At 40.0% G+C, this 18,447-nt stretch overlaps 1 pseudogene; it reads left to right on the top strand.

The window, feature by feature from the left end:
* Window positions 1-18,447, top strand: part of LOC142760278 (calpain-2 catalytic subunit-like) — a 73,688-nt pseudogene that overhangs the window by 23,789 nt on the left and 31,452 nt on the right.

Raw genomic sequence — 18,447 nt, forward strand, 5'->3', positions numbered from 1 at the left:
TACATACAGCACCAGAACAACGCTCAGAACATATATACGGCACAAGAACTAACCATAGTACAAATATACAGCACCAGAACCAAGCTCAGTACACAAATACAGCAACAAAACCATGCTCAGCACATATGTACAGCACCAGAACCAAGCTCAGTACACATATACAGCACCAGAACAAAGCTCAGCGCATATATACAGCAACAGAACAACACTCAGTAGATAAATACAGCACCAGAAATAAGCATAGTACATATATAAAGCAGCAGAACCAAGCTCAGTACAAAAATACAGCACCAGAACTAAACTCGATACATATATACAGTAGCAGAACCTAGCTCAGTACATATATACAGCACCAGAACAAAGCTCAGTACATAAATACTGCACCAGAACCAAACTCGCTACATATATACAGCACCAAAACCAAGCAAAGTACATAAATACGACACCAGAACCAAGCATAGTATATAAATACAGCACCAGAACAAAATTCAGTACATATATACAGCACCAAAACCAAGCTCAGAACATATGTACAGTACCAGAACTAAGCTCAGTACATACATACAGCATCAGAACCACGCTCAGTACATATATACGGCACAAGAACAAAGTATAGTGCATATATACAGCACCGCAACCAAACCAGGTACACAAATACAGCAAGAGAACCAAGCTCAGCACATATATACAGCACCATAACAAAGCTCGGTACATACATACAGCACCAGAACAAGCCTTAGTACATATATACAGAACTAAGCAAAGTACATATGTACAGCACCAAAACAAAACTCAGTACATATATATGCAGCACCAGAACAAAGATCAGTATGTAATTACAGCACCAGAACAAAGCATAGTACATAAATACAGTAGCAGAACCAAGCTCACTACAAATATAGAGCACTAGATCCAAGCTCAGTGCATATCTACAGCAGCAGAACCAAGCTCAGAACATATATACAGCACCAGAACAAAGCTGAGTACATATATACAGCACACGACACAGCTCAGTACATATTTAAAGCAGCAGAACCAAACTCAGTACATAAATACAGTAACATAACCAAGCTTAGTACATGCATACAGCACTAGAACCAATCTTAGTATGTATATATAGCAACAGAACTAAGCAAAGTACATATATACAGCACCAGAACAAAATTCAGTACATATATACAGCACCAGAACAAAGCTCAGTAAATAATTACAGCACAAGAACTAAGCTCAGTACATAAATACAGCACCAAAACAAAGCTCAGTAAATATATACAGCACCAGAATAAAGCTCAGTACATATATATACAGCACCAGAACAAAGCACAGTACACATATACAACACCAGAACCAAGTTCAGTACATAAATACGACACCAGAACAAAGCTCAGTACATACAAAGAGCAAGAGAACCAAACTCAGTACATAAATAAGGTATTAGAACCAAGCTCAGTACATATATACAGAACCAGAACAAAGCTCAGTACATATATATACAGCAATGGAACCAAGTTCAGTACATATATACAGTAGCAGAACCAATCTCAGTACATAAATACAGAAGCAGAACCAAGCTAAGTACATATATACAGCACCAGAATAAAAGCTCAGAACATATATACAGTACCAGCACAAAGCTCAGTACATAAGTACAGCACCAGAACAAAACTCACTACATATATACAGCACCAAATCCAAGCTTAGTACTTATATACGGTACCAGAACAAAGCACAGTACATAAATACAGCACCAGAACAAAACTCAGTACATATATACAGAACCAAAACCAAGCTCAGAAGATATGTACAGTCCTAGAACTAAGCTCAGTACAAACATACAGCACTAGAACCATGCTCATTACATATATACGGCACAAGAACTAAGCATAGTACATATATACAGCAGCAGAATAAAGCTCAAAACACAAATACAGCAACATAACCAAGCTCAGTACATATGTATAGCACTGGAACCAAGCTCAGTACATATATACAGCACCAGGACAAAGCTCAGCATGTATATATAGCGCCAGAACCATGTTCAGTACATAAATACGGCACCCTAGAACTAAGCATAGTACATATATACAGAACAAGAACTAAGCAGAGTACAAGCTCGGTACATACATACAGGACCAGAACAAGCCTTAGTACATATATACAGAACAAGAACTAAGCAAAGTACATATATATATATATATATATATATATATATATATATAAAAGCTAAGTGCATAATTACTGCACCAGAACTAAGCATAGAACATAAATACAGTAGCAAAACCTAGTCCAGTACAAATATAGAGCACTAGATCCAAGCTTAGTACATATATACAACAGCAGATCCTAGTGCAGTACATAAAAACAGCACCAAAACAAAGCTCAGTACATCAATAGAGCAGGAAAACCAAGCTCAGTACATACATACAGCAGCAGGACAAAGCTCAGTACATATATACAGCACCAGAACCAAACTCAGTACGTACATACAGCACCAGAACTAAGCATAGTACATATATAAAGCAGCAGAACCAAACTTAGTACATAAATACAGGTCCAGAACAGGCCTTAGTACATATATACAGAACCAGAACTAAGCAAAGTACATATATATAGCACCAGAACAAAAGTCAGTAGATATATATATAAACATATGTCTCAACAGGAAAATGGTTATAAGGGCTAGGTCACCAGCATGTGCGGATTTAAACCTCCCTTTGTCAGAATAGAAACTCCAAAATAATTATGGAAAACACTAGGAACAGAAGGAGTCATGCACTATTGTAATAAAGTTTGCCAATGGCATAGAAAAATAATTTTTATTGGACAATACAAAATACATAGAGTTAAAAAAGACTACAAATCTGAAGACCGTACACCTCCCAAGTGGTGAGGATGAACCTAAAGGAACCACTCCTTATATTGGCAGTTGCAGGAAGAAAAAGCTAATCTGACAGATAGTAAAAAACTAACTAGGACTAGGGCAGAAAATACAATAAAGTAGTACTAGGCATAGGAGTCAGGGTATGTAAATTTAAGTAAGTAACATCATACATACAGCCAGAGTCACAAAGCTAACGAAGGTAAACATTGTGAGTGGATTCCAATCAGAGCAAAAAGTGCTCACAGAGAATCCCCACAAAGCAGCCAAGTCTTCCCAGAGTATTATCGCCACAAGAAAGGAGCAAGTAAAATATGTAAAGCACAGCATAAAGTGTTACTAACCCATGTGGTTCCTGCAGTTCAGTATCTTCCCGAGTACGGAGAGACCCCGACGCGCGTTTCGCGTGGATGGCTTTTTCAAAAGGGGTATACTGATATATATGCAGCACTAGAACAAAGCACAGTACATAATTACAGCACCAGAACTAAGCATAGACCATAAATACAGTAGCGAAACCCAGCCCAATACAAATATGGAGCACTGGATCCAAGCTTAGTACATATATACAGCAGCAGAACCTAGCGCAGCACATAAATACAGCACCAAAACAAAGCTCAGTACATAAATACAGCACTAGAGCAATTCTCAGTACGCATATACAGCTTAAGATCCAAGCTTAGTACATATATGCAGTACCAGATCTAAGCTTAGTACATAAATACAGCACCAGAACCAAGATCAGTACATATATACAACACCAGAACAAAGTCCAGTACATAAATACAGCTTAAGAGTCAAGCTTAGTACATAACCACAGAACCAGAACCAAGCTCAGTACATGAATACAGCACCAGAACAAAGCGCAGTACATATATACAACTCCAGAACCAAGCTCAGTACATATATACACAGCACTAGAACCAAGCTCAGTACATCAATACAGCACTAGAACCAAGCTCAGCACATCAATATAGCACCAGAACCATGCTCACTACATATATACAGCATCATAACCAAGCTCAGTACATATATACAGCACCAGAACCAAGATCAGTACATATATACAGCTTAAAGGAACAGTGTCATCACAAATAATTTTTTTATATGTTAAAGATGTTAGTGCTTTAATAAAAACGTTTATTTTCATTTGTGTGTTTGTGTTTTACTGTTTCTTATTTTTACACTTTTTCTTCCCTATGGGGGCTGCCATTTTTTGTTCCATTTCTGTGTGTGTCGATTAACGACACACACAGACATGGAATACGGCAGCCACAGTCCCATAGGGACTGCGAACGGCTCCCGTCCCATTGACTGCCGTGTACGGCGTCTGAGTGGGAACTGCGCATGCGCCGCTCCCACACAGTCCTATTCGAAATTGGCGCCGTCCGGCGCCATTTTCCTGTGGACCGGAAGTCGCGGCCGGACAGTAATATTACTACTTCCGGTCGCGGCTTCCGGACTTGTGCACATGGAACAGCGGCAGCAAAGGGAGCGGACGGGCCGGAGGGAGCCGCGGCGGTAGGAGCAGGTAAGAGATTTCAATGTATGTTAGTGTTTGTGTGTGTTTACTACTGTATGTAAACCTACTACACTGTGGGTTACCTCAAAAAATGGCGACACACAGTGTAGGAGGTTAAACCTTTCAAACCCCTCGTTTATCCCGGCACTAGCCAGGATAAAGGAGGGGGGGATGCTGAGAGCTCACTAGAGCGAGGGCTTTTAACCCAATGTTGCAATGCTGCAATTTTGGGAACTAGCTCCATCTAGTGACCAAAAATGGGTAGTATTATAAATTAGAAAAAATTTATAATATTTCCTGACTCGCGAAAAAAATAAAAAAAATTTGAACAATGTTTAATCACCCACACACTAAATGTTTAATTTTTAAAAAAAAAACATGTTTTTCTGGCAACACATTCCCTCCACGGAATATATAATTTTGACTATGTGATTTTCTGTTTTTTTTTAAAATATAATCTATCTCTCACTGGTAAAATTAACCTAGCCTAAAAATTCTAGACTGTTTATGTCTTTGACAGTGGGCAAACTTACAAAATCAGCAAGGGATCAAATACTTATTTCCTTCACTGTATACAACTCCAGAACCCAGCTCAGTACATAAATACAGCACCAGTACCAAGCACAGTACAAATATATACAGCACACGACCAAGTTCAGTACATAGATAAAGCAGCAGAACCAAGCTCAGTACATAAATACAGCACCAGAACAAAGCTCAGTATATATATGTACAGATCCAGAACAAAATTCAGTACATATATATATAGCACCAGACCAAAGTTTAGTACATATATATACAGCACCAGAACAAAGCGTAGTACATATATACAATTCCAGAACGAAGCTCAGTACATAAATATAGCACCAGAACAAAGCATCGTACATATATACACAGCACTAGAACCAAGCTCAGTACATAAATACAGCACCAGAACAAAGCTCAGTACATACATAGAGCAAGGGAACCAAGCTCAGTACATAAATACAGTATTAGAACCAAGCTCAGTACATACAGCATCAGAACCCAGCTCAGTACATATATACAGCACCAGAACAAAGCACAGTACAAATATATACAGCACACAACCAAGTTCAGTGCATATATAAAGCAGCAGAACCAAGCTCAGTACATAAATACAGCACCAGAACAAAGCTTAGTACATGCATACGGCACCAGAATAAACCTCAGTACATATATACAGCACTAGAACGAAGCAAAGTACATATATATACAGCACCAGAACAAAATTCAGTACATATATATAGCACCAGACCAAAGTTCAGTAAATAAATACAGCACCAGAACTAAGCTTTTGAACAAAGTGACTATAGTGTGATGATCTAGTCTGATAAACATGGATCCACCCACTATCTCAGAGACAACTGAGAGTTAGAAATAAAGCCTGCAGAGGGGAAAACGTCTGAAAAATGCGCAATATAAGTCATATAATGTCCAGAAATAGTGATATTCCTCATGTACACACACATATTCTGAAAAGTCACCTGAAAAGTTAGATACACTTTAAGATTGACAAAAAGCAAACAATAAAGAGCAGCTATGTAGAAAATTGTAACTGACAGAATTGTTAAATGTTACAGGAAATACAGAAGAATCCCGTGTTTATTGTAGAAGGAGCCGATCGTGATGATATCTGTCAGGGGTCTATAAGTGAGTGGAGCTGAAATCAATGAAATATGGAAACGTATAGATGTATTTAATAAATATAGATAGGAACACTATACACACAGGTAATGCTCTATATGCAGCTCCCCTGCCACTCCCTGGTTTTTGGGGGAGGGGCTGTACTTCCATGTCTTTCTGTCTATTAAAAAAGTTTTCCAGTGACACTTAATTTTGGGGGCGAGCAGCGCATGAGCACTGAGGAATTTTATTAACACGAACAAAATGGGGCGGGCATTGAGGCGTAAGCAAAGAATTGAACGGGGCGGGCATTGAGGAGGCTGTGGACCAACAGGAAGCATCAAACCCAGGTGTACGTCAGAAGTCCCGGGTTTGAGGCTTCCTATTGGTCCACAGCCTCCTCAATGCCTGCCCCGTTCATTCTCTGCTTATGTTTCAATACCGCCATAATTTTCTTCAATTTCATGGAATTCCTCAGTGCTCGTGCGATACCCGCCCCGAAAAAAATATTGGAGTGAGAAGCGCACAAACCTTGAGAAATAGCATGAACTTGAAGAAAATTATGCCGGCAATGAAGCATAAGCAAAGAATGAACGGGGCGGGCATTGAGGAGGCAGTGGGCTAATAGGTAGCCTCAAACCAGGGTTTACGTCAGAAGTCACGTGTTTGAGGCTTCCTATTGGTCCACAGCCTCAATGCCCACTCCGTTCATTCTCTGCTTTTGCTTCAATGTCAGCACAATTTTCTTCAAGTTCATGGTATTCCTCAGTGCTCGTGCGCTGCCTGCCCCGAAAAAAATATTGGGCGAGCAGTGCACGAACATTTAAAAATAGCATGAACTTGAAGAAAGTTATGCCGACATTGAATCATAAGCATAGAATGAACGGCGCGGACATTGAGGCTGTGGACCAATAGGAAGCCTCAAACCCTGGTGTACATCAGAAGTCCCAGGTTTGAGACATCTTATTGGTCCACAGCCTCCTCAATGCCCGCGCCGTTCATTCTCTGCTTATGCTTCAATGACAGACCTGTGTCGATACTCAGTGGGGTATCCACACAGGTCTGTCTGCATAATAACGCTCGTGTGTCGAAGAAAAAATCCAGTATGATGAAAAGCAGAACTTCCGGCTGACCAGAGGTAGGGTGAATAGGAACAAATGCATTCCAATTTTTGACAGAATGTATATTAGGAAGTGTAATTAATTTGGACATAGAGTATTAGAACCAAAATTTTGTATCCCTGGAAATCCCCTTTAAAGAGGCTCTGTCACCAGATTCTCAAATCCCTATCTCCTATTGCATGTGATCGGTGCTGCAATGTACATAACAGTAACGTTTTTTTTTTTTTTTTAAAACGTTCATTTTTGGCCAAGTTATGAGCTATTTTATATATATGCAAATGAGCTCTGAAATGGACAATTGGGCGTTTTTCTTTCGTTATGTCCAACTGGGCGTGTATTGTGTTTTTAACTGGGCGTGTTTACGTGTATGACGCTGACCAATCAATGACCAGTCAGCGTCATACACTCATCTCCATTGATTTACACAGCAGCGATGTGCAGCCACATACACAGAGATTAACGTTAATCAAGTGTCCTGATAATGAATACACATGAAATCCAGCCTGGACGTCATGTGTATTCAGAATCCTGACACTTCTGAATCTTTTCTGTGAGATTCCCGCAAGGGAAACGAAATCTCGTTTACCTCCGTAATCTCGCGAGATTACGAGTGGCTTGCGGGAATCTCACAGAAAAGATTCAGAAGTGTCAGGATTCTGAATACACATGACGTCCAGGCTGTAATTCTGACATATTTTGGTTTATGTTTTTTATGGCATTCACTGTGTGAGATAAATTTCATATTGCAATCATTTTTTATTTACAGATGTAGCAATAGCAATTATGTTTATTTATATTGGTTTACATTAATTTACGAAAACAAATGAGAAAAGGCTGTTTTTTTACTTTTATTTTGTCTAATGTTGAAAACTTTATTAAACTTATTTAAAAAATGTTTTTAGTCCAGTCAGGGACTTGATGAAGTGACCATTTGATCGTTGGTACAATATACTGCAATACTTCTGTATTGCAGTGAATTGTACTTTTAACTGTCTACTAATTAGTCCTGCCACTGCCAGGGTTTAATATGAAGAGTAACATGTCAGACTTGGGGGCTTTCATTAGGCTCCCCATATTCGCCATGCAGGTGGGACAATGAGATGATAGTGGTGCCTCTGACTAACAGTTTAGATGCCACAGTTGTTTTTGCCCACGGTATCTAAGCGGTTAACTGCCAGGATCGGAGTAATCACCAATCTCGGCTGTTAAATCGAGGTGTCAGCTATAATAAACAGCTGATACCCTCTCCATACTACTACACATCCGCCAGAATGTACATGTACGTCATTGTTGGTAAACAGGTTAAAAAAAAAAGAACACATTATTTCTCTAAGGCCTTATTCAGACGAACGTAGAAAACCTCTGTGTGACAGCCCTTAAAATAAAGGCTGTCACACGGACGCATGTATTTCAATGGGGCCGTTCACACGGCCGTCTTTTCAACGGACCATGTGAAGAGTCCGTTGAAAAATAGAACATATCCTATTTTCTTCCGTTTTCACGGATTCCTCCATAGACTTAAAGGGAATGTGTTGCCAGCAAAACATGTTTTTTTTTTTTAGTTAAACAATTAGTGTGTAGGTGATTAAACATTGTTCTAATTTTTTTTATTTTTATCACGAGTCAGGAAATATTATAAATTGGATTCAATTTATAATATTTCCCAGCACTGGTCACTAGATGGAGCAATTCCCAAAATTGCAGCATTGTATGTGGTAAAGCAACCACATTGCTTTATGCTGCAAATTTGGGAAAAATCCCTCGCTCTAGTGAGCTCTCAGAATCCCCCCCTCCTTTATCCTGGCTAGTGCCGGGAGAAACGAGGGGTTTGAACGGTCTAACCTCCTACACTGTGTGTCGCCATTTTTTGAGCTAACACACAGTGTAGAAGGTTTACATACACTAGTAAACACACACTGAAACACGAACATACATAGAAATCACTTACCTGCTCCAGTCGCCGCCGCTCCCTCCGGTCCGTCCGCTCCGTCTGCTGCCGCTGCTCCATGTGCACAAGTCCGGAAGCCGCGACCGGGAGAAGTAATCTTACTGTCCGGCCGCGACTTCCGGTCCACAGGAAAATGGCGCCGGACGGCGCGCATTTCAAATTGGACTATGTGGTAGCGGCGCATGCGCCGTTCCCACACACACGGCATACACCATAGTGGATGGAACGGGCCCCGTTCGCATTCCCTATGGGACTGGAGCTGCCGTATTCCATGTCTGTATGTGTCGTTAATCGACACATACAGAAATGGAAAAAAAAATGGCAGCCCCCATAGGGAAGAAAAAGTGTAAAAATAGAAAAAAGTAACACACAAACACACAAATAAATATAAACGTTTTTAATAAAACCCTAACATAAAACTGATATAAAAAAAAAAATTTTGGTGACACTGTTCCTTTAAGTCTATGGGGATCCGTCAAAACCGGACCCGCACGGAGGCAACTCGGACGTAAAAAACTGCCATTTTTCGCGTCCGAGTTTCCCCACGTTCGTCTGCATAAGGCCTTATACAGACAGAAATCTACTTGATAAACCTAAAATGACATATAGGAGATATTCCTTTTAACCATTGCTGTTCTTGTACACAGATGATTGTTGGCTCATGTCCTCCATCGCTTGTCTCACAATGAATAAAGATTCCCTGAGCCATGTAATTCCAGCAGACCAATCCTTTGACAAGAACTATTCAGGGATCTTTCATTTCAAGGTAACTTAATTTATGTTTTTAATACTTGTATGGAAACAAACTAAGCAATATACAAACCCCTTCACCACTCGTAAATATAAACTAGTGCACACAAAAAGTAGAACAGTTGCCAAAATGCGACCAATGAGATAAACTCTAGTCTCAGGATAGGCCACATCAATGTTTGATTGATGGGGGATCAACCTCTGGTTCCCCCACTGATCAGCACAATGAAGGTGATGCAGATGGCAGTGCCTGGTACTTAAACTCAAACTCATTCACTTGAGTGCCATGGCCCATTCATTGTGCTGATCGCCTGGGGTCTTGAAGATTGGAGACCCACCGAACATTGATAGGCCATCCCAGCACTAGAAACTGAACCCTAGGATTTGATTGATTACTGATGGGCAACCACTCCACTATTTGTCTTTACTACAGTAGTTTGTGTTTTAAATGTATATTCAGTCATTTGTGTTTACAGGGATTTATGTAGTATTTGTAGTCTGGATATAACACAGTGTAACTAAATCTCAAAATTATAATCTCAAGCAGCAAATAAAAACATAATTTAAGTAAAAAATAAGTAGCCATACAGAAGCCCCAGGCAAGCCTGTGGTACTAAACGTATTAAACTTAGTAGGGTAAGTTTACAAGTGCCGTTTTTATGCATTTTCGTGTTTCTTGCTGATTTTTTTATAGATTTTTTTCTTTAAAAAAAAATGTTGAGAAACTATTACAAAAAATGTTAACAAGAAAAGCCAAAATATGTTAAAGACAAATCATAGCAAAATGCATAAAAAGTGTCAGATGTGAACTTAACCATATAGACCGGCAAAGGCCATGCAATGCAATTTTCAGGGACTTCATTCAACTAAAAATTTCACACCTTATATTCAAAATAGCTGTAATCACCATGTAACGTAAATGTTATGTCATTAAAAAGTTATGTTTTTTTGCAGTTCTGGCAATATGGACAATGGGTGGATGTAGTTGTAGATGACAGGCTGCCCACCAAGGATAATAAGCTCATTTTTGTAAAGTCCAAAACTGTTAATGAGTTCTGGAGCACCCTTCTGGAGAAAGCCTATGCTAAGTAAGTGCAGTTAAAAGAAATAAATGATGTGGTATGAAAAAAATTTTTTTTACTTCAATTCAATTTGCTAATAAAAAGTGCAGTGGATGTTTCAGCTTAGAGACTCTGTCACCACATTATAAGTGCCCTATTTACTACACAAGGAGATGGGCGCTATAATGTAGGTGACAGCCGTGCTTTTTATTTAGAAAAATGATCTATTTTTACCACGTTATGAGCGATTTTAGTTTTATGCTAATTAGCTTCTCAATGCCCAAGTGGGCGTGTTTTTACTTTAGACCAAGTGGGCGTTGTACAGAGGAGTGTATGACGCTGACCAATCAGTGACCAATCAGCGTCATGCACTCCTCTCCATTCAGACAGCGCATAGTGACTCTGCGTTGTTCGCTATGTGCTGTCTTATACTGACACATTAACGTTACTATCTAACAGTGACTAAACATTTCTTCCAGCCAGGACGCGATGTCTATTCACAATCCCGGCACTTCGTTAACGTTTCTGTGGTACTTACAGTAGAGCAAGCGTAATATCGCGAGATCACGCTGTAAATGACAGGTTACAGCGAGATTACGATTTGCTCTGCTGTAAGTACCAAACAAACGTTAACAAAGTGCCGTAATTGTGAATAGACATCGCGTCCTGGCTGGAAGGAATGTTTAGTCACTGTCTAAACACTTCAGTAACGTTAATGTGTCAGTATAAGACAGCACATAGCGAACAACGCAGTATCACTATGCGCTGTCTGAATGGAGAGAAGTGCATGACGCTGATTGGTCACTGATTGGTCAGTGTCATACACTCCTCTGTACAACGCCCACTTGGTCTAAAGCAAAAACACGCCCACTTTGGCATTAAGAAACGAATTGGCATAAAGCTAAAATCGCTCCTAACGTGGTAAAAATAGATATTTTTTTCTAAATAAAAAGCACTGCTGTCACCTACATTACAGCGCCCATCTCCTTGTGTAGTAGATAGGGCACTTATAATGTGGTGATAGAGCCTCTGTAATTATCAAATATTACAGAAAGACCTAAAAAAGACATGGCATATAAAATAAATGGAATAAAACTGGTAATAAGGGAACATGTAGGACCTAGGTATTCTGGTTCCGAATAAGTAGCAGTGCTCAATGTCAGGCAGCAGCTGCAAAAGCAAATACGATTTTAGGGCGTATAAAAAGAGTGATAAAAACCTGTGATTCAAATATAATATTACCCCTCTATAACTCCCTTGTAAGGCCACATCTTGAATATGGAGTTCAGTTTTAGGCTCCTAAATGTAAAAAGGAATTAGAAGAGCTGGAGGCGGATTAAAGGCTGGCGATTAGGTTATTAAAAGGGATGGGAGTTTTCTCTTACAATGAAACGCTCGAACAATTGGGCTTGTACAGCTTGGAACAAAAGAAGCCTTAGAGGTGATCTTATTAACATTTATAAGTATATGTGTGGTCAATACAAAGAACCGGAACATGATCTGTTCTTTCCATGGGCTTTATAGAGGACCAGGTGACATTCATTGCGTGTGGAAGAAAGAAGTTTCAGACGTGAATATAGGAAAGGATTCTTTGTCAAAAACGGCTGAAAATTACGGAACTGTTTTTTCAGGCGTTTTTTGGTGCCGTTCTTCTATTGACACAATAAAAAACAGCTCCAAAAACAGCTCAAGAAGTGACATGCTACTTGTTTTTAGGGGGACAGATTTACATGCCATTTTTTAAAACGCCGGTGTAAAAAAATGCCCCGTCTGAGCGAAATGCTGTTTTTCCCATTGAATTCAATGGGCAGATGTTTGTAGGCGTTCAGCTACCGTTTTTTTCTGACGTATTTCGGGGCCTTTACACACCGAAATACACTCGAAAACACAGCGTGTGAACATACCCTTAGAGTAGTCAAATTATGGAATGCCCTACCCCAATATGTAGCAATGGAAGATACTATGTCAGCAATTATAAAAGGGCTAGATGATTATTTACTGAGGGTTAGAACTAATCTAACAATGAAAAGTGTAGAATTGAGTGAGAAAAGTTGAACTTGATGGACCTTTGTCTTTTTTCAACCTATGTAACTATAATTGAGTCATGTTACTCCTTAAAGAAGCACTCCGGGTTTTTTGTTTCCACCCCGCCCCCTTACCCACATTTGCAAATGTAATGTAGTGTAACGTAGTGATGTGTATTGACTTACCGTGCTTTATTTTGCTGGCCGCTGCTCCATTCCGGGCCACCGTGGGGTCATGTGATCTTTATTCTGTCTTTCTCTATCCTACAACATTTGCTGTAGGGACCGGAAGTCAGGCTCTCAATACAAGTCTATGAGAACCTCGATGTGAGTCTCATAGACTTACATTGGGAGACTAACATCCAGTTTCTAGAGTAGACGCTGTAGGATTTAAGTTATCAGAGTACAGATCACGTGACCCCCACGGCGGCAACGATGGAAAAAAAATAGCCCTGTCCTAAAAGCCCAAAGTAGGCTGGTACTTAAGGGGTTAACAACGATTTTTAACTAGTTAAATATATATAGAGGTTATACCATATTTTTGTCAGACTTCTGTTAGGCTATATCTAAAGGGTTACACATTTTTATTTCCTTGCTGCAGTATCATTTAGTAAAATAGGTGATAACCCATAAAATTTTCTGTTGTCACTTTGAAAATCACAGGAAAAATAAACAGTTGTAAGGCCTGGTTCACACAGCACAATTTATTGCATTTTTTAATGTGGTTTTTGTTTTTTTGTGTAAAGACAAAGCCAGGTGTAGATCGCCTAAAATCTTTCATTTTAACCCAACAGTAACTGAAGTTTATCTTCCACAGGATCAATGGTTCTTATAGCGCCCTTAACTACGGTTATTCTCAGGAATCACTCGAGGATTTTACTGGTGGGGTTTGTGAGTTATATGTAACAAATCCTGCTCCGGTAGGCTTGTTCCAGAGAGTCCGAGGAGCACTGATAGAGAGCAGCTTGGTGACCTGCACCTCAGTAAGTTATTGAAAGCTTTCCTTTGCATCAATGTTCTTCTGATATAAGAAGGATTAAGACATGGGTGATTCATTTTGGGGTCTAATTAATTTAGGGGTTTGACCTGGCGTCTAAATAAATTTTAGAGTTTTGTCCGGGGTCTGATTAATTTAGGGGTCTGGTCTGGGGTGTAAATAAATTTTGGAGTATTATCTGGGGTCTAAATTAATTTAGGGGTCTGATCTGGGGTCTGATTTAGGGGTCTGGTCTGGGGTCTGATTTAGGGGTCTGGTCTGGGTTCTGGAATAATTAGGGGTTTGGTCTGGGTTCTGAAATAATTCAGGGGCCTGAGGTTTAATTTAATTTAGGGGTCTCATCTAGGGTCTGAATTAAACTTGTATTCTGATAAATTTATTGGTCTAAATACATTTAGGGGTCTGATCTGGGTTATGATTTAGGGGTTTGGTCTTGGGTCTGAAATAATTTAGGGCTCTGATTAATTCAGAGGTCTGATCTGGGGTCTAATTTACCGGTCTGGTCTGGGGTTTGAATTAACTTAGGGGTCTGGACTGTGAAGTGGATTAATTTTGGGTATGATCTGGGGTTTACATAATTCAGGGCTCTATGGTTTGAAAATAATTAAGGGATCTGCTATGAGTTATTTTAGGGGTCTGATCTCTCTGGAGCTGGTGGCTGGTGAATGCTTCCGGGGGGGGGGGGGGGGGGCACATTATATCTTTGGTATGGGGCCCAGTACCTCCTAGTTACACCCGTGATGGTCCCTTTAAATATGGATGATATCGATTTTTTGGGTGTCTATATCATGCATTAGTCAACCACCTTTTTGTTGTGTTAACAGATTGTGATGATGCGTTTTAAAGATATTTTTACCAATTTTTCTCTGCAGGTTTCAAAAAACAGTTCAAAAGATGATATTTTCGGTGAAAGTATTATTAAAAATCATATCTACTCTATAACCGGAGCAGAGGAGGTAAGAAAACACAAACATATAAGGCCCTATTACACGGGCCCATGATCAGGCAAACAAGTCATTGCCCTTTGTGAACAGCCGATTTACTTGTTTATGCAGCATTAAAAATTAACGTTGTCGGCAGCACATCCTGCTGTGTAAACAGGGAGATCTGCTGCCGACATGATGAAAATTTATAGTAACAATCGCTCGTCCCCCATACATAAGCAATCATTGTTTCTTGTGAAAGGAACAAACGAGCGCCAATCAACGAGCTGTCTCGTTGTCGGCACTCGTTTTCGCGGCCCATAATAGAACCTATACAGTACATCTTGACTAGCCCTTTAGATAATCTGAGCACTTTATGTTTACTCTTACATGGTTCTTTGTACTTTGAAGGTCAATTGCGGTGAAAATGTGGTACAGATTATCAGAGTGAGGAATCCCTGGGGACATAAAGAATGGAGCGGACCCTGGAGTGATAAGTATGGTCTAGATTTTGATTTTATTATAATCCTTAATAGATATTCTTGTTAGAGTGCATTTATACGCTTCAGTAATCTAATTGCTGTTTTGACCATCGAAAGTGGCCACCTACAAGTATTTACACATTAAAAAGTTTGTAGTCGATGATTAAAATTAGTCAAATTGTTTCCATTATCGAAGCGTAAAAGGGCACCTTTAGATATAAATATAGAACTTGTAATAGAATCATAAAAAAGATCAGTGTCTTTCACTCACTATTGGTATCCTGTAGTGTTTAAAGCAGTGCTCACACGTGTGGCCAACTCTCCGCATTGAATATTTGACTGGGCACTGCTCACACCCCCTCCAATAAGGCAAATTGATAAGTCATAAATGTTTATTGTGTGTAAGAACCCTTTGAGATCTGCATTGAAATCAGGCTGTTCAGCATTATTCTGGCACCTTGTATAGAATGGTAAAGAGCTCAGGAGCTCAGTCAATAGGGTGGATTACTGGTTCGAGGATACATATAAGGGGTATTCCCATTATCAATCTTTATGGCATATGAATTAAACATGCATAAACGTGTGATCAGATTCTGGCCAGGGCCGACATCAGCACCCAGCAAGTTTAGGCTGATGCCTGGCCACTATCAATGGGGGAGGGGCTGCAATAATTTTCTCTCTCAAACTAGTGAACTTGCATATGGAAAACAGAAATACTACCATAGACATAATGTCCTGGAATATGGTTTATATTTATATATGCCATTATGTTATAGTTTATAAAAAGATAAAAAGTATAAGATGGAATTTTTAATTTTTAAAAAAAAATAATGGCACAAAAACATAAATACAATAAACAAATTGATAGTAAATAACATAGTCATATTTGGTATCCTCAGTCCCAAGAAAACTCAAAGTTATTACTTTATTTTTAGTGAACAATAAATAATGTAAAAAAAAAAAAATGACAGAATTATTTTTTTTTCTACATTTCCACCATATCTTCTGTGTATACCAAAATAGTGCCTGAAAAAACCTTACAGCTCGTAACGAAAAAATCGAAACCTCATACAGCTGTATCAATGTAAAAAGTTAACGCTGTTGGAATTTGGAAATTCAAAAACAAAAATTTCTTCCGGGCAGTGAAAGGGTTAAATTACAATCTTTTGACCACTTCTAAGGGTACGGCCACACGGAGCAGACCTGACATAGTCGCAACCCGGCCAACAACCGCTCTGGCACCATGTAGGAGCGGCTGACAAATACCTCGTTAAGAGGTATTCCGGTGACATGCGCATGCGCACTGCTGCTCCATTCATTCTCTATGGGAGCGCCGGAGATAGCTGAGTGCAGTGTTTGGCTTTTTCCGGCGCTGCCATAGAGAATGAATAGGAGGTAAGTTGTTGTAATTTGCAAAATCGTGCGCCCATAAAGGGTGTATTAATTCATGGCCACACGATTTCGCAGATAAAGGGCCGCGTTGTGACCGTGTCAGGGCCGCTCCGTGTGGCCTTACCCTTACACTACCAGTATTGTTGGCAGCATTATTGGTGTACAATATACTGGGCGATGTATAAAAATGTGTCATAGGGGGTTCCGCAGTGGCACTACCACTTAAGTGTCCACATGAATCTGGAGCCGACTCTGGGTCTGAAATTCAGCCCGGCATTTGAAACCACACAGTCTCGCTTGTTACATTTTCCACCCAAAAGCATTGGTCGGGGTGAATTAAGGGTATGGTTTTGTTGATATGGCTTCACATGGAGGATGATTTACCACTTATATCTGATTTATCATTGTTGTCAAGACGAGTGTCCTCTCAGTCACGTGATGTTAGAAATTAGTTCTATTCAGCCATGACCTCCTACCTCTGGGACCCACACCAATCTCCTGCATCTATCAGACTTTTATGGCATATAATATGGGAATACCCCCTTAATCTCGATCCCTACTCTCAGACTACTGCTTCCCCACAGTGGAAACACCCATGGTGGAAGTGGTAGTCTGAGACTTTCCCTACGCTGTGCTGATGTCTGTAATTTGACGTCAGTACAGTGTGAGTGAATGGAGGCGCAGTGGGTGATGTCCTTGGTGTGTCCATCTACTAAATTTTTGCAAATAAACCTAGAAAATAATTATGACAGACTGGAACCCTGAGGCTCTACAAGTACCACTATACCCTACAAACACATTATATACTGGCACATGGAGGCAATACAAGTCCCAGCATAACCTAGAGCTAAATAGCTACACAGTGGAGCATTGAGGCACTACAAGTCCCAGCATAACCAACTAATAAATACACAGTGGAGTAGAACAGCAGGGCTCACCAACAGTATCCTAGGGCTGATGTGTGTTCACTTGGGCAGGCTGTGCAGGAGAACAGACCTCAGGATTCCTCAGCTGCTTGTCGGTGCTAGGGTTAATCTTATGCCACTCACAATACTATACACATGCTGCACATGTGCCACCCACATGCCTTTCACACTCTGCACTCATGTCAACCATATGCTGGACACCCACCAGACATGCAGCTCTGATAAGATGCACCAATTCTGCAAATGTATTACTCACGCACTGAATACATGTGTCATCCACATCCTGGACCCATGCCGCACATGTGCCACTTACACATAAGATACATAAAGCACAATCACCAATCACCAAGCCACACACAAATGGGACACATGTCACATCTACACCGCTTACACAACGTAGGACACATCACACAGATGCACCACTCACACAACATACGTAGGAGACATCATGCACCACTCACGCAACATAAGACACAACACACATGCATCGCTCATACAACGTAAGACAGATCACACACATTTACCACTCACACATAGGACGCACAAGCGCCATTCATGCATAACCCACACATTAGACACAAGCCACATACATGTAGGACATGTGCCACTCACACACAGCACACATGACGCATAAGCACCATTTACACACCACACACACAAAGTATACATACCACATACTAACTTCTTGCACTACACTTCAATCAATCACACATAAGAGTTCTCTTTCTTCCAATTGCTGAACCGTTAGAATCCCTACAAGTTGCAACAAATGCCCGCCC

Source organism: Rhinoderma darwinii, chromosome 4 (assembly GCF_050947455.1).
Source record: "Rhinoderma darwinii isolate aRhiDar2 chromosome 4, aRhiDar2.hap1, whole genome shotgun sequence".
NCBI lineage: Eukaryota > Metazoa > Chordata > Amphibia > Anura > Rhinodermatidae > Rhinoderma > Rhinoderma darwinii.